The sequence below is a fragment of the Dryobates pubescens genome, chromosome 14 (assembly GCF_014839835.1).
Source record: "Dryobates pubescens isolate bDryPub1 chromosome 14, bDryPub1.pri, whole genome shotgun sequence".
NCBI lineage: Eukaryota > Metazoa > Chordata > Aves > Piciformes > Picidae > Dryobates > Dryobates pubescens.
Window position 1 is genome coordinate 30553869 of NC_071625.1, and position 20882 is coordinate 30574750.

Consider the following 20882-nt stretch of genomic DNA (forward strand, 5'->3'; position numbering starts at 1 on the left):
TGCTGTATATTTCTGTATATATATTGTAAAATACTGTATATACTGTGTTATATATAACCTGCATTCCATATATGCTATTAAATATAGCTTTGCTTCTCCAACTGAGTTTAGCTGTGGTTCCTTACTCTGTGGGGGAGGGAGAGCTAGGCCCTCTCTCAACCTACCACAGGTGGTTAGCAGCCTGTTCCAGTGGTTAAGAATACTTCTAACAAAGGAGCTTCTTCTAATACCAAACTTAACCCACCCCTAGGGCAGCTTAAGGTCATTTCCACTTGTCCTATCACTTGTTACTTGGGAGAGAAGATCAACACCCACCTGTCTAAGGGAGTTGTAGAGAGCTCATCTCAGCCTCATTTTCTCCAGGATGAACAATGCTAGTTCCCTCGGCTGTTCCTTAGCAGACACATTCCCTAGACCCTTTACCAACTTCACTGTCCTATCTTTACCATGAGGTTAGTGGAACACTGGTACAGGTCGCTCAGGGAGGTAGTTGAGGCCCCATCCCTGGAGATAGGTGAGGCTTGACAGGGCTCTGGGCAACCTGAGCTGGTTGAGGATGCCCCAGTGGGGGTTGGACCAGATGACCTTTGGAGGTCCCTTCCAACCCAAACCATTCTACGATTCTGTATCTTGTCTAACAAAGCCAAAGCTCCTACAGACTTGGTTGATTCATTTGTATGTTATATCAGTACAACTGGGTATGCTACAAATTGACCCCAAGTGGCCAGCTGGGCAAGACAGAAGACGTTCTCTGTCACTTAGAAGCCATAACCTACCCAGGTAACCAGCTACTGACAACCATCTGCACATTTAGCATACTGGTATTTCCTTCTCTTTCTGCACAACAGGACTTTAACTGTGGTTATTGTATGAGAAACCACAAATACATAATAGCTACCAAACTCAAGAAACTAAGTATAGCAATAAAAATTAGGCACCTCCTCAACTGTTAAAGAACTTTTCTTGTTCCAACAGGTGAGCATTTCCACTACAAGAAACATCCCCAGAAACCCTGATCTCCTACACTCAAAATCACTTCCCTCAGCCTGAAGGCAAACAGCCTCCTCAGAGCTGGCAAGCAGCAAAACTGGAAGTGTGACCACTTCCAGTTCTCAGGGCAAGATTGTAAAAACAGTCTTCCAGCCTGTGTGGAACCACAGCAAGCATCTCACCAACCTGTCTTTTCCCAGCAACTAAGCAGGTTAACTCCTACACGCTGTGGTATCAGGAACAGTGTGGCCAGCAGGACAAGGGAGGTTATTCTTGCCCTGTACTCAGCACTGGTTAGGCCACACCTTGAGTCCTGTGCCCAGTTATGGGCCCCCCAGTTCAAGAGAGATGTTGAGGTACTGGAATGTGTCCAGAGAAGGGCAATGAAACTGGTGAGTGACCTGGAGCACAGCCCTGTGAGGAGAGGCTGAGGGAGCTGGGACTGCTTAGCCTGGAAAAGAGGAGGCTCAGGGGAGACCTCATTGCTGTCTACAACTCCCTCAAGGGAGGTTGTAGCCAGGTGGGGGTTGGTCTCTTCTCCCAGGCAACCAGCACCAGACCAAGAAGATACAGTCTCAAGTTGTGCCAGGGGAGGTTCAGGCTGGATGTGAGGAAGAAGTTCTTCACAGAGAGAGATTTGCCACTGGAATCTGCTGCCCAGGGAGGTGGTGGAGTCACTTCCCTGGAGATCTTCAAGAAAAGCCTGGCTGAGGCACTTAGTGCCATGGTCTGATTGATTGGATAGGGCTGGGGGATAGGTTGGACTGGATGATCTTGGAGGTCTCTTCCAACCTGGTTAATTCTATGATTCTACTTAGCTGCTGTCACTGGGAACTTCCTCAAACACCAGTGGGAATCTGTGCTCAAGCACCAATTTCCAAGTAGTTTAAACCAATCTCTAGTTAGTCTAATTAGCCTCTTCCCCCTCTACTCTGCTCTGGTGAGACCCTACATGCAGTACTGTCCTGCTCTGGAATCCCCTACACAATAAGGATGTGGAACTGTTGGAGCAGGTCCAGAGGAGGCCATGAAGATGACCAGAAGGCTGAAACACCACTCCTATGGGGACAGGCTGAGGGAGTTGGGACTGTTCAGCCTGAAGAAAGCTCCAGGGAGAGCTCAAACCTTCTAGTACCTGAAGGGAGCCACGCAGAGCTGGAGAAGGGCTTTTTACAAAGGCATGGCGTGGCAAGATGAGGGGTGATGGCTTCAGACTGAAGACACTCCATTCAGATGAGACATGAGGAAGGAATTCCCGTGAAGCACTGGAACAAGTTGTTCAGAAAAGTTATGGAGGCTCTAAGCCTGGAAGTGCTGAGATAGGCTGGATGGTGCCTTGAGCAACCTGGTCTAGTGGAAGGTGTCCCTGCCCATGGTCCACGTACAGGACTACACCAGAGCCACAAGTACTTCCAACAAGTAAGTAATATGCAAAAAGAGCAGCATGGTTTACCAGGGAAAAAGAATAAAGATTTCAGTTTGATTTTATTTGGTCAAGTATCAATAAATTTGTAACATACCAGTGCTGTACTACACAGAGGTGCACTTGAGTAAAGCAAAGCAAGCATGCAGCATGACACAGGTGAGCACACTGACCCTGAACACATCTCAGTGCTGGGGAACTGCCCAAGTGCTACCAGCTTAAAAACAAACCAACCAACCAAAATAAAATAAAACTCAAAAACCAGTTGCCATCAAGTATGAGAAAGCTTGAGCAGCTACAGGCACATAGACCCACTACCAGAGATGGCTTCTCCAACTTCTTTTCCAGACTGGGAGTTTATCAAGCAGGGTTTTTTATTGTAAAGTTTCCAGAACACCTGATGACATCTCTCAGGTTTTTACTGAGCTCCTGTATGCTTCATACAGTGCCAACCATGACTGGTGGCTGACAACAAGCAGACCCCAGAAGGCAGAGCCCTTTACTTTTAAAGTCCCTATACTGACCATGCTATGCATGTGTCTTCCTGGAGTCTGGCACATGCTCCCACCACCTCTCCTACCCATCCTGCATCATTATCCTCCCTCCTCTGCTCGAAGCTGCCAGCCCTGTTCCCTGACCTGCCTTCACAGTATCCCAGCCTTGTGCTTGATGCCCTAACCCCGCTGCCATCTGGCCTGCTGGCTCCAAAAGGGAGTGAGAGCAGGAGGACCACCAGCAGCTCAGACCCTTATGTGTTGCATTCACGAGGCTTTTAACATAGCGGAATCAACAACCGAACAGCTGAGCAGCAAAAAAGCAGAAATGGGTACCAGGGATTGCTGGTTTCCCATGTGGATCTTGACACTGGTACCCACAGCAGCTTTAAGAGAGATGTTCTCTTTGTCTTTTTCTTTTTGGAACAGATAGAAAATTAAAGAACTATTGTGAAAAATACAGGCCATGCCTGACCCAGAGATTAGAAATGCAAAGCAATCTGTTCTGGCAAAATTAGGCCTAGCTCTTATCTTCTAGATCTTGCTGTGGCTGATAGGAAATCAGTGTCAGCAGAAGGAAAAGTGAAACTTCAGTGGCTTATTAATAGAAGTTACATAGTTACAGTTATCCTGAAAAGATGCAGTTAGGTCCTTCCCCATTCCCTCAGTGTGACCCATATGAGGAAGCAGACACTTGACTCCCCTCTGCGAGAAAATCTGGGCAGGTGCACAGGTGCATTTATGAAGCACAAACCAAAACCCATCGCACTCAAACCTGCACACTTTGTAAGACCTGCTCCCCAGTGGTATGATTTTAGGAGATATATTTTGGGCTAAAGGACTGGAGATAACTAATGATGTTTTTCAGTCTTTGCAAAGACAGACAAATCAATAGCCAAGTATTTTGGTCAGGTCAAAACAAACCGTTGAGACAGCTCAACAGGTGCAGCTCTGCTAACAGCTGGAGAAGTAGTCTTGGAATTGGAGGATCTGCTTTGCCACGGCTGTCACCCAACCTCCCCAAGGTCATTTTTCATGACACTTCACAAATAAAACAGATAGTATTTGATTCCCTGCCAACATTCACACACATCTAAAGCAGAGCTGTGTTTATAAACCTGTGCAGGAAAATCAGGGCTGATACTTGACCCCAAGAAAGCAAGTGATTGATCTTAATGTGCATTTAAGCTGTCAATTAAATTACCCTGATCAGGTTTTCCTACAAGTAAAATTAGGAAGTTCCTTCACAATCTACTTTCACAACTCAGGATGTAAGACGATATTCAAGTTTATTCTTATTTTGACATAATTCTTGAGGGGACAAGGTATCTTAAGCTGGCAAAAAGATACGTAAAAGACCTTGGCTTCCCAGCTACAGCCTGAATCCATGATGGCCTCTGTTAGAGCTAAGCAATGATGCTGAAAAGTTCTCTGTAAAATTGTCTCTTTCCCTCACAAACTATGAACAAGATAGCAGTCTCAACCCTGTTCCTAGCTGTCAGCAATAGAAATCTTTCCCTCCATTAATTTTTCGAAGGCTCAGAGACTGGAAATCAGTACTGGAAATCTTACGCTGCTGGCTTTCAAAAAAAAAACCCAAAAAAACAGCCCAGACATTCAGCAATGTGTCAGACCAGCAGTTTATAGAGACAGCAGCATCACAATAGCACCTGACAGAACCTTCCTGTATTGAGTAAACAGTTTACATTAATATTGCTACACTGGTGCAGATTGCTAACCTGAAATTAACACACAGCTCAGGAAAGTCTTACTCCTGCACAGCTTTATGCCACTACAAAGGTAAGCAACTACACTTAGTTACACCAGAGTCCTGTGCCGTGCTCTGGTGGCACCACTCACTGGTGTTATGTTCCTCGGTGCTGCTCGAGACAGCATTTCACACAGAGAGTAGGGCTCTGACAGCAGCACTTCCCCTACTCTTTTGTAGAACATGAACTTTTTTTTAGCACCGTGGCAATTGCACGGGGAGCATTCCAAGAACGGCCGAGCAGCTTACGTCTTGGTATCCACAGAAACATCTTGCTGGCCGTAAGGCAACACCGAGCAGATGCACTATGGGGACATTTCTCATTTGGGTATCAGTGGCTCGGCCTGCGGGCTCTCTGCGCCACAGGGCAAACTGCTCGGCTGCAGGACTGCCCTTCCCTGCAGCTTCCTAGCGGGGCACGGCTATGACTTTCAGGCCTGCCTGAGATCGAGACGGAATTTCTTCCCAGAAGGCAGACACCTGAAAACTATGCCCGGACCAGGCCGGTTAGCAGCGGTGCCTCCCTGGGTCCCACCCCCACGGCAGTCCCGTGTGGGGCCAAGGCCAGCAAACCACTGCACTGCCCCTGGCTTCCTGGAAGAGAGGCCGACCATTTTGGGAACGGGAAAGCCTGGTCCTGTTGGCAAAGTTTGGGGCCGTGGACTAAGTTTGGGGCCGGCAGCGCAAGCTCCGCGCAACGAGAGCAACACAAGGGCCGAGCTGGGCAGTCCGCGCCCCAGAGCGGGCGGCGCACGCCCGCGGCCCTCGCCCCGGCGGCGGCCGGCTGCCACCCAGCGACTCCGAGGCCGCGCACCTACTCAGCGCCGCCGGGCCCGGCCGGGGCACGCCGGGCTGGGGCGGAGGCCAAAGGACGAGGGGCAAGCTCAGATCGCACCCAACCACTGGTCGAGGTCTGACGCGCGGCAGGCCCAGCGCAGACCCTGCAGAGTCCAGCTCCACCGTACGGCCCGCCTCGGCTGGCCGCGGCCCGGCCTCGGTGCAACGGCGGCCACCAGCAGCACGAGTCGAGGGGGCGAAGGGAAGATGTGGCGGGGGCTCCTCCGCAGCCCACCAGGGTGGCGGCCCATCTGTGCCCCGCCTGCTGCCGGGCCCCGCGGTGGATGGCAGAGCTGGAGCCTCCTCCACGGCCGTGTATCGCCGGAGAGCAGCGGGCCAGCAGCGGGCCGGCAGCGCCGTGGCGCAGACGGGCCCGCCCGGCCCCCGCGGGGATGCAGGGGCAGAGCAACGAGGGCCAGCGGAGCCCTCTCCCCGGCGGGAGGAGGCGGGGAAGACGGTACAACACTCGGGACATCATGGCTGTAGCAGCCCTCTCCCCTCCGACCTGGCCTGGCCCTGCGCAGCTTCCCCCATGGACCGCAGCCTCCCCGCTGAGCAGCAGGGCGCACAGCCGCCCCCGCGGGCCCGGTTACCTGCTTCCCGAGGACACTTTGGAGACGCCTCCAAGATCGGCAAACACTACAGAGAACTGACCCCGCCGCCGCAGCGGCCGCCGCCGGCCCCAACCACTCCGCCCCCACCCCCCGCCTCCCGCCGCCCCGCCTCTCCTCGCCGCCCCGGCGCCGCCTGCCACCCCGTGCCGGCCTCCCCCTGCCCGGCCGCAGCCGCTCCCGCCGCGTCCCGCTGTTCGCGGAGGGCTCTCGGCGCCGGGCCAGGGCCTGACTCCCCCCCGCTCCCGGGGAGCGAATGGCCCCGTCCGCGCCCCGCTCCCGGCCCGCCCCCAGCAGCGGCGCTGGGCCCGCTCCGCCCACCCTCGGCCCCGCTGCGGCTTCGCTTCCTCTGCGGGGCTCGGCTGGGCCTGCCTCAGCCGGTGGATTCGCTGCAGCTCGGCTTCGCTCCCCAGGGCCAGGGACTGCTGCCAGCCGGGGCGCAGCCAGACGAAGCAGGAGCTCGGCCGGTGCCGGGTTTGTGGCCAGCCCTGTTTGCGTGCCCTGCCAGCCAGTACCAGTCCCCCGGCTGCTATCACCGAAGCACATCGGTCGCGTTGCCATCGCTCAGACTTTTGCCGATCCGCGGGAGCAGGCAGAGCTGGGCAGAGGTGCTCAGCAGTGCGAGCGGGTGCGCAGTACCGACATGAAAGGCTGAATGGCCTCTGTAAGGCTTCCTCTAGCTTAGAAATTGACACACCAATAAAAAAGGGGAGGAAATACAAGACATTGCTAGGCACTGGGATTTTAATAATACCTGTGAGAGAACATTTGGTACAGCAAATAGAATTTAAAAGCAAAGATACTTAAGTCAGGATCAGAGTGAAACCAGAATCCACGTGCTGAATTTCAAATACAATCAGTTTATGATCAAATAAAGGCAAACAGCGCTGGGGGCAGAGCAGATTCGCTAGAGGCGTGCCATAACCACACAAGTTGAGCCTATACAGACATCAGACTTGGACGTATTCATAAACGTCTCCACAAATCCCTTTACAATTCCCAAGCATGCTTCCAGCCCCCCCCCCCCAGTCCCAATCCTGCCTGTTGCTGGCTGTGGTCAGGGCTGGGACAAAAGTTTGTACTCTTGACCCAGCCAGTCTCTGACATCTCGATGCCTCACCCTCCCTCCACTTCTCTACCAATACACATCCTACACAGACTACAACCAGACAATCATCATAAGGATCGTACCCCACAGCCCCAGTATGCTGGCACCCACCAGCACCCACCCTTCCCCTGCAAAAGCCAAATAAAACAATTTCTCACAATCCCTCCCCTTCTTTCTACTACGTTTGGCTTGAGCCATAATAACCTAAGAAATCCACCCAAGAGGATCCCTTTTAGTCATCCCCCACCACCACCACTTCAAAGGTGGGGGGGTACAGTTACATAACCTGGCTAAACAAGCAAAACAATTCTCATTTCAACTTCCTGGTAAAAGGAGTAAGATAACAACTGATGCTCCTTGCCTGAGAATATTTACTTTAATAGGTACCATACACAGGGAGGGGGTATGGTATATATACCAATGTCTGGGTGACAACTTTCTCCCTCCAAGTGGCTGATCCTGGGAATCAGGAGTCCAGTTTGACTTGCAACTCCACTCACACGGCCTAAGGGGTTGCTGCCCACAGTGATGGTTCTAGATCTTCTTCCTGGCAGTTACAGAGGTCTACCTGGACTTGCCTCCTTCAATCCCCACCAATGCTCTGCTTGGATTCTGTCCCCTTCCTTTGTCCAGGGAGGTTTTACCAATTTCCCTTCCCAACCTGTTTCTAGTTTGTGATGTTTTCAGGCACGGACCATTACCACTCCTACTCCGATACTGGAACTCATCTGATAACCATCCTCAGATCCTCCATTTGGGGTACCACATTCCATTCAGTGGTTGGATCCATAGGTCCTTTAACTCTGGTTACATGTGTCCATACTTCTCAGCCATCCATACTGCAGTCTCTGTGGTAAGCAAGACCTGAAAGGGACCTTCCCAGTGACGTCCCAATGTATACCCAAACTGTCCATTAATTGTTGGACCACGTGCTTCCCAATATTTTTTCATTTTTAGCCCATCAATTACTGCATACACCAATGTTTCCCATTTGCTGACCTTTGGTTGTGCAACTGGAACCTGAACAGATTTATTTACAGCCAGAGCCTTGCTGTCTTCACCGCAAGCCTTTTGTGGTGCAGCAGGTTCCAGAAAAAGAAAGGCCTGCCCTGCATGTGTGGAGAGGACACTCTGCCTTGCCCCCAGCTGTTAACAGGTTAAATCAGGGTGACTGTCAGCCCCAACAGCTGGAGCACAGAACAAACACACTCTCCCCCAGGCCCTCTGCAGTGATTAATCCCCACTAAAGCCATGGGCAGGCACCTGCAGCTCTGCAAGCAGCAGTGGAGCATCCACACGCACACCTGTCACACCGAACAGCTCAGCCAGCTACAGGGAAAGAAATTCTGCATTTGACTGCACCTTGCTTTGCTGCTAATGCCACTGTGAGAGCCAAGACAGCACAACATGGGCTTGCAGCAGAGTGCTCTGCTGATTGGCTTCTCAGACCTCTGTGCTAACCTGCTCCTTGAGCTGCTGGCTCTTCACTTCATTCCTCCCTTTTTACTGTTACAGGCAGGTCTGGTGTGAGTTTCCTCTGTGGAGATATCTGTTCAGCACCTCACAGAAACCCAGAGCAACAGCTTCAGGAACAAGTCCCCACTCTTGAGAAGGGCATTAGACACGTGCACAGGCAGTACAGGGGAGGCAGCATACAGGTGGCTGCAGCAAGCCACATCACAGAGACATCTGGAGCCAGCACAGCAGGAACTCTTTGCAAGTCAGAATAAAACCTTCTTGGTCTTTGTATTTATCAAGGGCTCTTTTTGGTATTTTTGCCCCAGGTGAAAGAGCCCCTGATACCCCCATTACTGGTCAAGGCAGTGTAAAATGAGATAACGTGAAGACATCCACCATTAGTGCTGTGGTTGCTGCTGCTTGAATGCACACGGGCCAGCCTTGGCTTACTGGATCTAGAAACTTTGATAAGTGTGCTACTGGCTTATGTGACCCTCCCCATTCTTGAGTCAGCACTCCATAAACCACCCCTCCCTCCACATACTCGGGGAAGGGAGGCCAAAACCTGGAGCAGTAGTCAAAGCCTTTTTAATTGTTTCTAATATCTCCTTGTCTTCCCCTGTCCAAATGAAGTTATCATCTCCTACTAATTTTTCATATAAAAACTCCCCTTCTCCTGAGATTAATAGATCATCTACATATTGTGTGATTAAAACATCCTTTTCCTGTGGAAATGACAATAGTTATTTTTCTAAGTTCTGACCAAATAAATTTGGAGATTCTGTAATACATAGGGGTAATCTTGTCCACCTCCATTGTTGCTTTCTCCTGGTGATTGGATCTTCTTATTCAAAGGCAAAGATATCTCTATTGTTTTCAGCTAATGGGCAGGCCCAAAAGGCATCCTTAAGATCTATTATACTATGACTTAGAGCAGTATAGTTCCCCTGTGATCCAGGAGGAAGTAGTTAGAGACCTCCTTAGCTGCTTGGATCCCCACAGTCCATGGGACCGGATGGGATCCATCCTAGCCTGGAGAAGGATCAGGGGTGACCTCATTGCCCTCTACAACTACCTGAAAGGTGGTTGTAGACAGGAAGGGGTTGGTCTCTTCTCCCAGGCAACCAGCACCAGAACAAGAGGACACAGTCTCAAGCTGTGCCAGGGAAGGTTTAGACTCGAAGTGAGGAAGAAGTTCTTCACTGAGCGAGTCGTTCGTCATTGGGATGTGCTGCCCAGGGAGGTGGTGGAGTCACCGTCCCTGCAGGTGTTCAAGGGGAGATTGGATGTGGCACTTGGTGCCATGGTCTAGTTGTGAGGTCTGTTGGAACAGGTTGGACTTGATGATCCTTGGGGTCTCTTCCAACCTTTGTGATACTGTGATACTAGGGTGCTGAGAGAGCTGGCAGATGAGCTGCCAAGCCACTCTCCATCATTTTTCAGCAGTCCTGGCTCACTGGAGAGGTCCCGGATGACTGGAAGCTGCCAAGGTGATGCCCATCCACAAGAAGGGCAGGTTGGATGAGCCAGGGAATTCCAGGCCTGTCAGCCTGACCTCAGTGCCAGGCGAGGTCATGGAACAGATCATCCTGAGTGCAATCACACAGCACTTGCAGGATGGCCAAGGGATCAGGCCCAGCCAGCATGGGTTTAGGAAGGGCAGGTCCTGCCTCACCAACCTGATCTCCTTCTATGCCCAGGTAAATGCCTGGTGGATGTGGGGCAGACTCTGGATGTAGTCTACCTGGACTTCAGCAAGGCCTTTGACACCATCTCCCACAGCAAACTGCTGGCCAAGCTGTCAGCCCCTGGCTTGGACAGCAGCACTCTGAGCTGGGTTAGGAACTGGCTGGAGGCTGAGCCCAGAGAGTAGTGGTGAATGGTGCCACATCCAGCTGGCAGCCAGGCACCAGTGGTGTGCCCCAGGGATCAGTGCTGGGCCCCAGCCTGTTCAATATCTTCACAGATGATCTGGAGGAGGGGATTGAGTCCTTCATCAGTAAATTTGCAGATGACACCAAGCTGGGGGCAGGAGTTGATCTGTTAGAGGGTCAGAGAGCTCTGCAGAGGGACCTTGCCAGGCTGGACAGATGGACAGAGTCCAAGGGCAGGAGATTGAACACATCCAAGTGCCAGGTTCTACACATTGGCCACAACAACCCCAGGCAGAGCTACAGGCTGGGGTCAGAGTGGCTGGAGAGCAGCCAGGCAGAGAGGGACCTGGGGGTACTGGTTGACAGTAGACTGAACATGAGCCAGCAGTGGTTGTAGCCGGGAAGGGGTTCGTCTCTTCTCTCTAGCAACCAGCACCAGAACAAGGGGACACAGTCTCAAGCTGCGCCAGGGGAGGTTTAGGTTGGATGTTAGGAGGAAGTTCTTCATAGAAAGAGAGATTGGCCATTGGGATATGCTGCCCAGAGAGGTGGTGGAGTCACCATCACTGGAGGTGTTTAGGAAGAGACTGGATGAGGCACTTGGTGCCATGGTTTAGTTGATTAGATGTTGCTGGATGATAGGTTGGGCACGATGATCTCAAAGGTCTCTTTCAACCTGGTTAATTCTATTCTATTCTCTTCTAACATCCTTAACTACTGGGACTTTAAACCCTTCCCCTTTTTCCCCCAAAACCTTTACAGAATTTTTACTCTCCACACACCCTTTAGGAACCTTGGTAACACAAGTATGTTCAGCTCCTGTATCTACTAAAATTTCTAACATTTCTTTCTGGGGTCCTACTTTTATACAATGACTTTTCTCTCTCCCCCTCCTATGCATGCTTGGCACACGAATGCATGCAAAGCTTCCAGGAAAGGGGAGGAGAAACCAAAAATACCACCTCAGAAAACCCCAGGCTGTTGCATTTGAAAGGTAATGCCTGCAAGCCCATGAACAGGCAGTGCAAAACTCATCTGAGCTTGCAGAATCACTTCTCTGCTCCTTCCTTATATAAGCTAAATATTATATCTTCCTCAAAACCCTTAAAATCTCTCTTCCTCCTTGGGCAATCTTATTTAAAATGCCCAACTTTCCCACTATAGTAATATTCGGTACCTCCAGCTTGAGCATTCCCCTGGTCCCAGTAAGGCTGAGGAGCTTTAATTTTGGCCTTTGCTTTTGCTTTTTCCTCATCTCTATGCACGTCAAATGTCTTATTTGTATTTTGCCCCCTGGATGCTGCTTAATCAGGGTGCAATATTCATTCATTTTGGTCACCTGGAGGTCCCTGCTGATTTTCCCTTTCCCAAATCCTCATTTCTGCTATCCTAATAAATTCTCTGGTCTCATTTTCTCTCTAGCCCCTTCCTCCATACAATAATGTATCACTTTTGTCTTATTCTTATCCCATGTATTAGGATTATCCTTCCAACATGCTAATTGTAACCCCAGAGGACTGTCCAGGGGTATATCCCTGGGTACCCTTGTTGCTCCCATGATTCCCAGGGCTGGTCTATTTACCTGACCCCTGCCCCATTTCCCGAGGTCCACTCTGCAACCGTTTCGTCCCTTCCCCAGCCAAGTCCCTCGCAGGATATTGGAACTGCGGTTAGGAGGACTCCGCACTCACTTCGTGACTCTGGACTGTCCATTCCACGACCTCAATTCCCACCCAACTGGACAATACTCACAGTCCTTTTCTTACCCGGATCTTTGTGCACAAGAACTACAGGCAGCCACAGCAGCCAGCAGCTCCATCCCTTGCCTTTATCTTGTAATATTCACTGAGTCACTTACAGTGTTCTGAGAGGCTTCCAGAATCCTCCTTCCAGGCCACCGAAATCAGCAGGGGCACCCCCCCAATCCAAAGGGTCCCTGAAGCCATTGCAGACAAGGTAATCACGTATGAGTCAACACATTGAGAGAAGGGAGCTCAGTGCTGAATTTCAAATACAATCAGCTTATGATCAAATAAAGGCAAAGCGCTGGGTGTAGAGCAGATTCGCTAGAGGTGCGCTATAACCACACAAGTTGAGCCTATACAGACCTCAAACTCAGACATATTCATAAATGTCTCCACAAATCCCTTTGTATTTCCCAAGCACGCTCCCACCCCTCTTCATTCCCAGTCCTGCCTGTTGCTGGCTGCGGTCAGGGCTGGGACAAACTCTGGCGCCTCAGTGCCTCACCCTCCCTCCACTTCTCTCCCAATACACATCCTACACAACACAGACTACAGCCAGGCAATCAGCGTAAGGATCGAACCCCACGGTCCCAGCAATGCCAGCACCCACCTTCCCCTTGCAAAAGCCAAATGCAACAATTTCTCACACAAGTTTCCTCCAGCACCTGTTACTCCATGGATTTCCCACGCGAAGCCAAGTGTGAAATCTGAGCCGAAGATGCAGCTCAACAGGATCTCTCAACACTCATGCTACAGATGCCCTCCAACAGCACATAGCCCAAGTGGACTTTGGTAGTGGGCTTTAGGTGTATTGTAGACAATTTACACACCAGGTAGATGAATGGACACTCAGCTAGGGATGAGTTATCTGTATGATAGCAAGGTTTACTCTCACTAACAGAACACCAATGTGGCACTTACAAGTTGGTTAAATACACTCAGGGAACTCAGCTTTCTACACACCCTGTACTCAGCTGTGGTAGGCAGTAACCATCCTCCCTTTCTCACTCCTCCAGCTCATACTCCTCATCCTTGTTTCTGTTTCCTTCCAGAGCCCAGCACAGAAGCACACACCACAATACCATTCCTTGGGTGTCCTGATAGAATTTAACAACTGATAGTAATGCAAATACTTTTCATTAGCCTACTACAAGTTTTTGCATGAGTAAAAGTTCCTTTGGGTGCCGAATTGGAGGCTGTAGCTATGAAAGTATGTGGGGGGGTTAGTTTGTTGTGGGTTGATTTATTTATGCCAAATTTTCCTTTTAGCTTACTGTCAGCAGTTTGAAGAACAACCCTGTGGTGCAGCACACACTATTGGTGTAACACCTTCTATAAATGTCAGCATTGGGCTAGTGGGGAGGATTTCTGACCCTTCTGCAAGACACAGATAGAATTCCAACATGAATTGGAAAAGCTCTAAGATGTCCTGTCTGTGCCATTATTCCAACCTCTAATATTTTTATGGAATTGCTGTTACTACACAGCCAAAAGCTTCAATTTCAAGATACTTTGTGCTGAAAGGAAAACTCACCATGAAGAGCAAATTGTATCTGAAAACTCACCATATATATATGACAACTGAGAACTTCTGGGTCCAATTTTGTCTGGGTGTAAAACAAAGGATTAAATATTTTTATGAGCATTTTTAGCCTGTGACAGTTTTGCTTTTTAGTAAGTTTTGTGTTTATCAGAGCTTTACACACAAGGACAACTAGGTTGCATTACTAAACACTCTATAGATTTGATATATATTTATGTTTTGTTTCTCCTGCTCTTGAGTTATGGTCTAAAGGCTGGTCAGTACCTCCAGTAAGAGCAGCTGAACAGAACCTAAAACCTTCTCTGGTTTTGAGATGAGCTGCATAGCTTGTGTACAGAATCCCAGCACAGTGGGGCTGGAAGGGACCTCTGAACAGGTTCAACCCCCCACTACCAGAGAACAGTTGCCTCCACTTTACTCTAGTAGTGAGCAACAGAGTGTTGTGACTTGCCCAGTAATCTAGTTTCAGTAGGGAAGCTACTAACAGGAGTGATTAATTCAGTCTGAGAACAAAAGGAAGGGGGAAAAGCCACAGTACAGGTGAAATGCCAGCAGAAATGCTTCACTGGGGGAAAGGGGGCAGAGGAATCCACTTGGTCTGTGTACATGAGCATAGGACACTTGAAGATGTTTGGCTTTGTCATTTCTGGCTGCAGATTGAGAATAAATAAGTTGTCACTTGCAAACTGGCTTGCAGAAATCCAAATGTTCTCATGCTTCCTGATAGATTTTATTATTACAATTGTAGTTATTTTTTTTCTTAAGTTTCCACTCCTCAATCACACACTCATGCAGCAAAACAAAAACAAAGGAATCCCTGAAGATGCACAGTGATGTATTTATCAAGGAAGAGAGTGACAGAACCACAGCAGTAGGAGCCTGCTTTTAAATCAACGCACTGGAAACAGAAAGATTGGTTGGAAAGGACCTCTGAGTGAACCTGCCCCACCACCCTCCCTGCCCACTCAAAGCAAGACCAACTTTAAAGCTGGAGCTGACTTCAGAGCTCACAGGTTGCTCAGATTACTTTTGAAAATGTCCAAGGATGGAGATTTTACTTCTTCCAGGGTTTGTTCAAGTTTCCTTGGATCTGTACTTTTTAAAAAGTATATTAAAGAACTTCAAGGCTATTTTGATACTTAAGTGGGGAGAGTAACGAAGCTAACACGGAGTCCCCATAATGTACTGACATGAGGTGGAGACTTTGTATCAGTCACTCAGCTGAAGCCTCTCACTTAACATCCGAAGCAGAGGGCATTTCGTGTTTGAATATTTTCCCAACAACTACAAGCTACTGGAAAAGCAAAAGCTGAGAGTTTGGCATTACATTTTATTAAATTCCAGTATTCTTAATAAACCTACAGCTGAGCAGATCACTGCTCTCCCCACCTACAGGTGCAGAGCTGTGGCTATGAAAGCAGATTGTTGACTACAATGCATGGGACTAAAACCTTGTGTTTATGCAGTAGGTGGAAGAAGAGACATGAACAAGGCACAATACATGAAAATTAGGAGTAAAACCCACACTGAGCTTTCTCAGGCAATGGCAAACATTTATTCTTTACTCTCCAGTGAAGACTCACAGCACTGAGCTTTAACAACTCACATAACACATTATCTGTCATGATTCACCTCTAAAATGAGAGTTTCCTACATCAGATGAATCACTTCAAGAATCTAAATGAAGTAAGCTAGAACTTTTGCTCGTCAGCACATACTCAACTTTTCCATCACTTCAAATCACTCTTAGTGCTAAGGACATTGTGCAACTTTCAGCTCCTTTAGCAAGTACTTTTCCTTTTTTTTCAGAACACACCAAAATTAATTCAGCCAGGATGATGTGCTGACTCTGCAACTTCCAGCTTATAACTGGATCTCTTGTCATCAAGGTATCAAAGCTAGTCCTTCGTTTCTTGGCTCACTGACCCAAATTCAGATCACGTTGTATGTAGAACTGCATTTGTTTGTATTTGTTCCCCTCCCACACATCAGTGCTGGGAGTAGTAATGTCTTCTCTAAATAAAAGCTTTACCCTTTTAATAATACTAGTTAAATTTAACTATTCCACTGGCATAGTGTATAGTATGGTATAGGAGTTGAAGTACACTGCTGTTCTCCTAATTCAGGGTGACAAATGAAGGCATGAACCCTGTTGGCATATACCAACAAGATTCCAGAAATGCGGAGTGCAGAGAAGCATGGGAATGCCAAAGTGTAATTACCAGCCAAAGAAGGAATAGATTCTGTAATATCAAATTCCTGTAGTTTGGGCTTTCTTTTGTTTGGGTTCTGCTTTACTGATAGCATTCTGACTACACAAAAGCACCTTCACACCAGCCCAGACACAGCACAGTGTTGTATAAAAGCATTGTACCCACCTTGAAGTGGTTCCCACTGTTGCCTCTCACTGCATAGCAGCGCCCCTCAAACGCAATCAAAGCTACCCCAGGAACAGCACCAGGCTGTACATCAGGATCAATTCCAGCCAATTTATTGGCACCTTGTACCTGATCAGACAGCTTCACAAGCAGCAGACTGGAACAGAGCTTTTCACCCAGTGAGGCAAGTTACATTGCTACAGGGGGCAGCCTCTTCCTTGGTGTCAAGCAAGAGGACATGGGTCCAAGCTGCACCAAGGGAGGTTCAGGAAACAGTTCTTCACTGAATGTATTCTCAAACATTGGAATGTTCTGCCCAGGGCAACGGTGGAGTCACTGTCCCTGGAGGTGTTTAAGCAGCTTGTGGACCTGGTGTTTGGGGACGTGGTTTAGTGTTGACCCTTCCATGCTGGGTTGAGGGTTGGACTGGGTGATCATTGAAGTCTCTTTCAAGCAGATGTATTCTGTGATTCTGTGATTCATCTGGCTACTAATCCTCTCAAGCAAAGGTGAGAAGAGCACTCAATGATATTCCTCATCATGAATACTTGTCATAGCTGGATGGAGCTGCAAGGTGAACAAGCAACAAAGAGAAAGGTGACAGACACTATGCTATCACACCATCTGATAGGAAATGCTCCACATAAAGAGACACTAATCCAAGGCATAACTTTCCCCATTGTCTCATATTCACATATTTGTGTTGTAACTATGGGAAGTAACTGGCAAGAAGCCATCACAGATGTTCACAGTCACTAAGGACCTGAAAACTGTTTCCAAAGGCCTGTAGTCCTAGGACAAGGGACGATGTTTTGAAATTAGAGGAGATTTAGATCGGATGTTAGGAACAAATTCTGCACCATGACAGTGGTGGAACACTACAACAGGTTGCCCACAGAGGTAGCTGAAGCCCCATCCTTGGAGATATTCCAGGTCAGGCTCAACATGGCTTTGAGCAATGCAAACCATTCTATGATTCTATGAAAACACCTTCTATCTCTCACTTCCCATCTTATATTCTGCACCACACCAGGGCAGTTTAGACAAGCAAAGCCCTACCCTCCTAAAATACTCCTTATTGAAGGACAGTAGAAAAACTCTGCCACAAATTGAGAAGGTCTTGGAGTTCTACCACCTCTTAGAAGTGAAAAAAAACCAACAAACATAAAGCAATTGGTTAAGATTATACTGTTATACAGCAAATTAAAGCTATATAAAATGAGTAAGGGTTTTAATTATTATTCTCTTGGAACAGGAATGATTTTGGATGAAGCTAAACAGCAAGCCTGAAAGAAATTCTCTGTACACAGCATTACGCAGACTCTTCCTGCAGAAAAGGGCCCCAAAAAAGCTTCAGAAGTTACTAGTGTTGTAAACGTGAATCAGTAAACAACATAAAGGGCTTCTCATGGTCAACAGGAACAACACTACAGCATTGCTCACACATGCTTCTAAGTATAGAATCTCATGACTGGAAACAGTACAAGCCAAGACAACCGGCAGCATTGTCACTCAGCTGATGCTTGTTTGCATCCATGCCTCCAACTTGCCAGCAGTTCTGTCTCCTGACAGAACACACCAGCTTCAGTCTCAGCTTACTCAGTGTTTTAAGTGGTGGCTCTTGGAGCAGCTAGCTGTGTGCTACTTCTGGGGCTGGCAGCAGCACAGAGCTTCAAAAGATGTGAAGTGTTACTGGGTAAACAGCAAGTATCCCACCCGTGGAAAACACAGTCAAGGCATTGGGGTGGTGAGCTCAGGTTGCTCAGAGAAGCTGTGGGAGGCTCCAAGCCTAGAAGTGTGTCAAGCCAGGGTGGCTGGGGCCTTGAGCCCTTGAGGAAAGTGTTCCTGCCCATGGCAGGGGGACAGGACATTGTCAAACACTTTACACAAGTTCAGGTAGATGACATCAGTTGCTCCTCCTTTATCCACTGATGTTGTAACTCTTTCAGAGAAAGCCACCAAGTTCGTCAGGCAGGATCTGCCCTTGCTGGAGCCATGTTGGTTACCATCAATCACCTCTTTTTCATTTTCCATATGGCTTAGCAGAGCCTTCAGGAGGATCTGCTCCATGATCTTGCCAAGCACAGAGGTCAGACTGGCTGGCCTAGAGTTTCCAGGGTCTTCCTTCTTTCCCTTGTTGAAGATACGGGTTGTGCTTCCCCTTTTACAGTCAGCAGGGATTTCAACAGACTGCTATGACCTTCCAAATATGACGGACAGTGGCTTGGCTCAGGACCTGTGGGTGGATCTTATCAGACCCCATGAACTTCTATCATAGTATCGTAGTATCAGTCAGGATTGGAAGGGACCACAAGGATCATCTAGTTCCAACCCGCCCTTCATGTTCCTTAGATGGTCTTCAACCTGATCTTCACTTAACAGTGGGTGGATCTTCCTTTCCCCGTTCCCCATCTTTGTTTTCTGGAGCTTGGGTGGTGCAGCTGGAGCCCTTGACCGTGAATACTGAGGCAAAGTAGTCATGGAGCACCCTAGGCGTCTCTCTATCTGTCGTATACGGACGTAGGAAAGGGAATCAGGCGTTGCCGGTCAGTCCCAGTGATACCAGGTGCTCCGGACATCTTACGTGAAGGAGAAACATTGCATCTTTTTCACTTCCGTGGGCGGTATCCCTTCGGTTCGCATGGGGTACCCGCTTCCTCTCTGATCCCTCTGCGCTTTCTTGTCCTCGGAGCATCACCCCCTGCGCACCGCTCCGGAGCGCTGGCGGCACGCTCCCAGCAGCGGCCGCAGAAACCGCCGCAGCCGCAGCCGCCGGCGGTGCGGATACCGCCGGATCGAGGCACGAGGGAGCGGCTGCCGGTCCCGCGCGGGCTCAGCGCGCAGCCCGCCCCGGCGGCGCTGAGGCGGTTTGAGCGAACCTGGGGCGCGGGCACCGGGCCGGGCGCAGCTGCGGCACTGGCGGGGGCTGAGCGCGGTGCCTGCGCCCTGCCGCGGCTCTGCGGACCGCGGGCAGTTCTGGGACCCTGCTCCTGGGGCGCAGACGGCGGCAGAGCGGCCTGGAGAAGGGCTGCGCTGGTGGAAGGGCTCCTGCAGCGCGGGGCTGAGCTGCCGGAAACAGGCAGAAGGCTGCCTGGCATCAGGGGGGCAGAAATGGAGATAGAGAGCTGGATCCAAGTGCACTGCACTCAACCCACAGCCCGTGGCCAAACAGCCCCAAACTGCCCCACCAGCACCCCCAGAAAGAGGGAAAGCCAGCGTGGTTGGGGAACGGCGACTTGGGAGGGCAAAGACTAGCAGGAGGGAGAAACCTCCTTCACAGCCTGAAGCATCGCTGCAGAACGGATTCATGGCTCTGCAGATGGAGGAGTGGGGCAAGGAGCCTCCATCTGCTACATCCTCAGACCTGAGCAAGGCAGCCGGATCAGCACCCTGATGTGTAACGACTGCAGTGCCGAGAAAAAGCAACAGGGGACTCTTCTGAGGGGCACAGAGGCACCATTTGGTGTCCCAGCCCACAAATTAGAGAGGTGTGCTACTTTCCAGGGGGCTACAGCAGGGATAGAACAGAGAGTCTGCCAGACCTTGCACATAACACTGACTGCTGTCTGCTGCTGTTTCAGGTGGGTGGCAGTGACACAGCTGTGAGCAATCTGAAGGACATCAAGAGGGACTACAAGACCCTGGGAGCAGCAGTGAAGGACTTGAGAGCACAGGTTGTCTTTTCATCAGTCCTGCCAGTTAGGGGAAAGAGGAAAGGTCTGATCCAACTGGGAAAATCAATCACTTATGGAGGAAGTGGTGTCATGGGCATGTCTTCCGCCATCTCAGCCATGGGACTTCCTTTCCGAAACCTGGGGCTGGTAGGGTGCACCTTTCACAGAAGGGGAAAAAATCTTTGGCCACAAGCTTTCCAATGTAGTGAGGAGGGCTTTAAAGTAGGGTTGCTGGGGGAAGGGGTCCTTGATCCACCCTACATCAAAGCCAATGACACCACTAGGCACCCTGAGCCTGCAGTTGGACAGCAGGCTGGGAAAAGAGCCCATGGACATGGAACTGCTGGAGCAGGTCCAGAGGAGGCCACAAAGAGCAAGAAAAGGGAGCCCCAGTCAGTAAATCAGCTTCAGTGGAGCCCTGTGGTAATGGTTGCAATAAGCAGTGTGAGCAATCTGGCAGTGTAGGCCTAGAGCCTGACATGGTGGTAGGCCGTGTCCAGCATGGGTGCAGAAGTAGCTAGCAGTATAGCAGAATTGTGCTGTGCCTGCACTGTGTGACCAAAGCAGGGCACTGGGAGCTATAAATACAGAGAGTTATCTTGGAATAACAGGATGCACACGTGCATCAACAACCTCACCTGTTATTACTAGTTTAACCAATAATCAATAGTGGTAGTGTGTGGTCACTCATGAGGGGCCAGTGAAGCCATGCCAGCAATGCCCTCCAACTTTATATAAGGGTTTTCTTACTGCGCACTTCTATGCACTTCTTACTAGCCTGTCAGCGCTACTGTCTGCTCTGTACTAGGCTTGCATTATAATCGAACAACACTGAAGCAATAAAGGGACAATACTAGATCATACTGATCAGCTGTATTGATTCCAATCTCCGTTGTCACCAAAGAGCCCCAACTTAAATTCCTCCGAACACTAAAGCAGGGAGCATAGGGAACAAGCAGGAAGAGCTGCAGACGTGTGC

The 20882-nt window shown here is 49.6% G+C and overlaps 1 protein-coding gene across 1 annotated transcript in view; it reads right to left on the minus strand.

The window, feature by feature from the left end:
• STAU2 (staufen double-stranded RNA binding protein 2) overlaps window positions 1–6197 on the minus strand; it is a 205886-nt gene extending 199689 nt beyond the window's left edge. The window contains exon 1 of the mRNA XM_054167443.1: window positions 6106–6197. The gene's annotated coding sequence lies outside the window, so the exon portion shown is untranslated. The remainder of the gene's footprint in view (window positions 1–6105) is intronic.
• Window positions 6198–20882: the final 14685 nt, after the last annotated feature.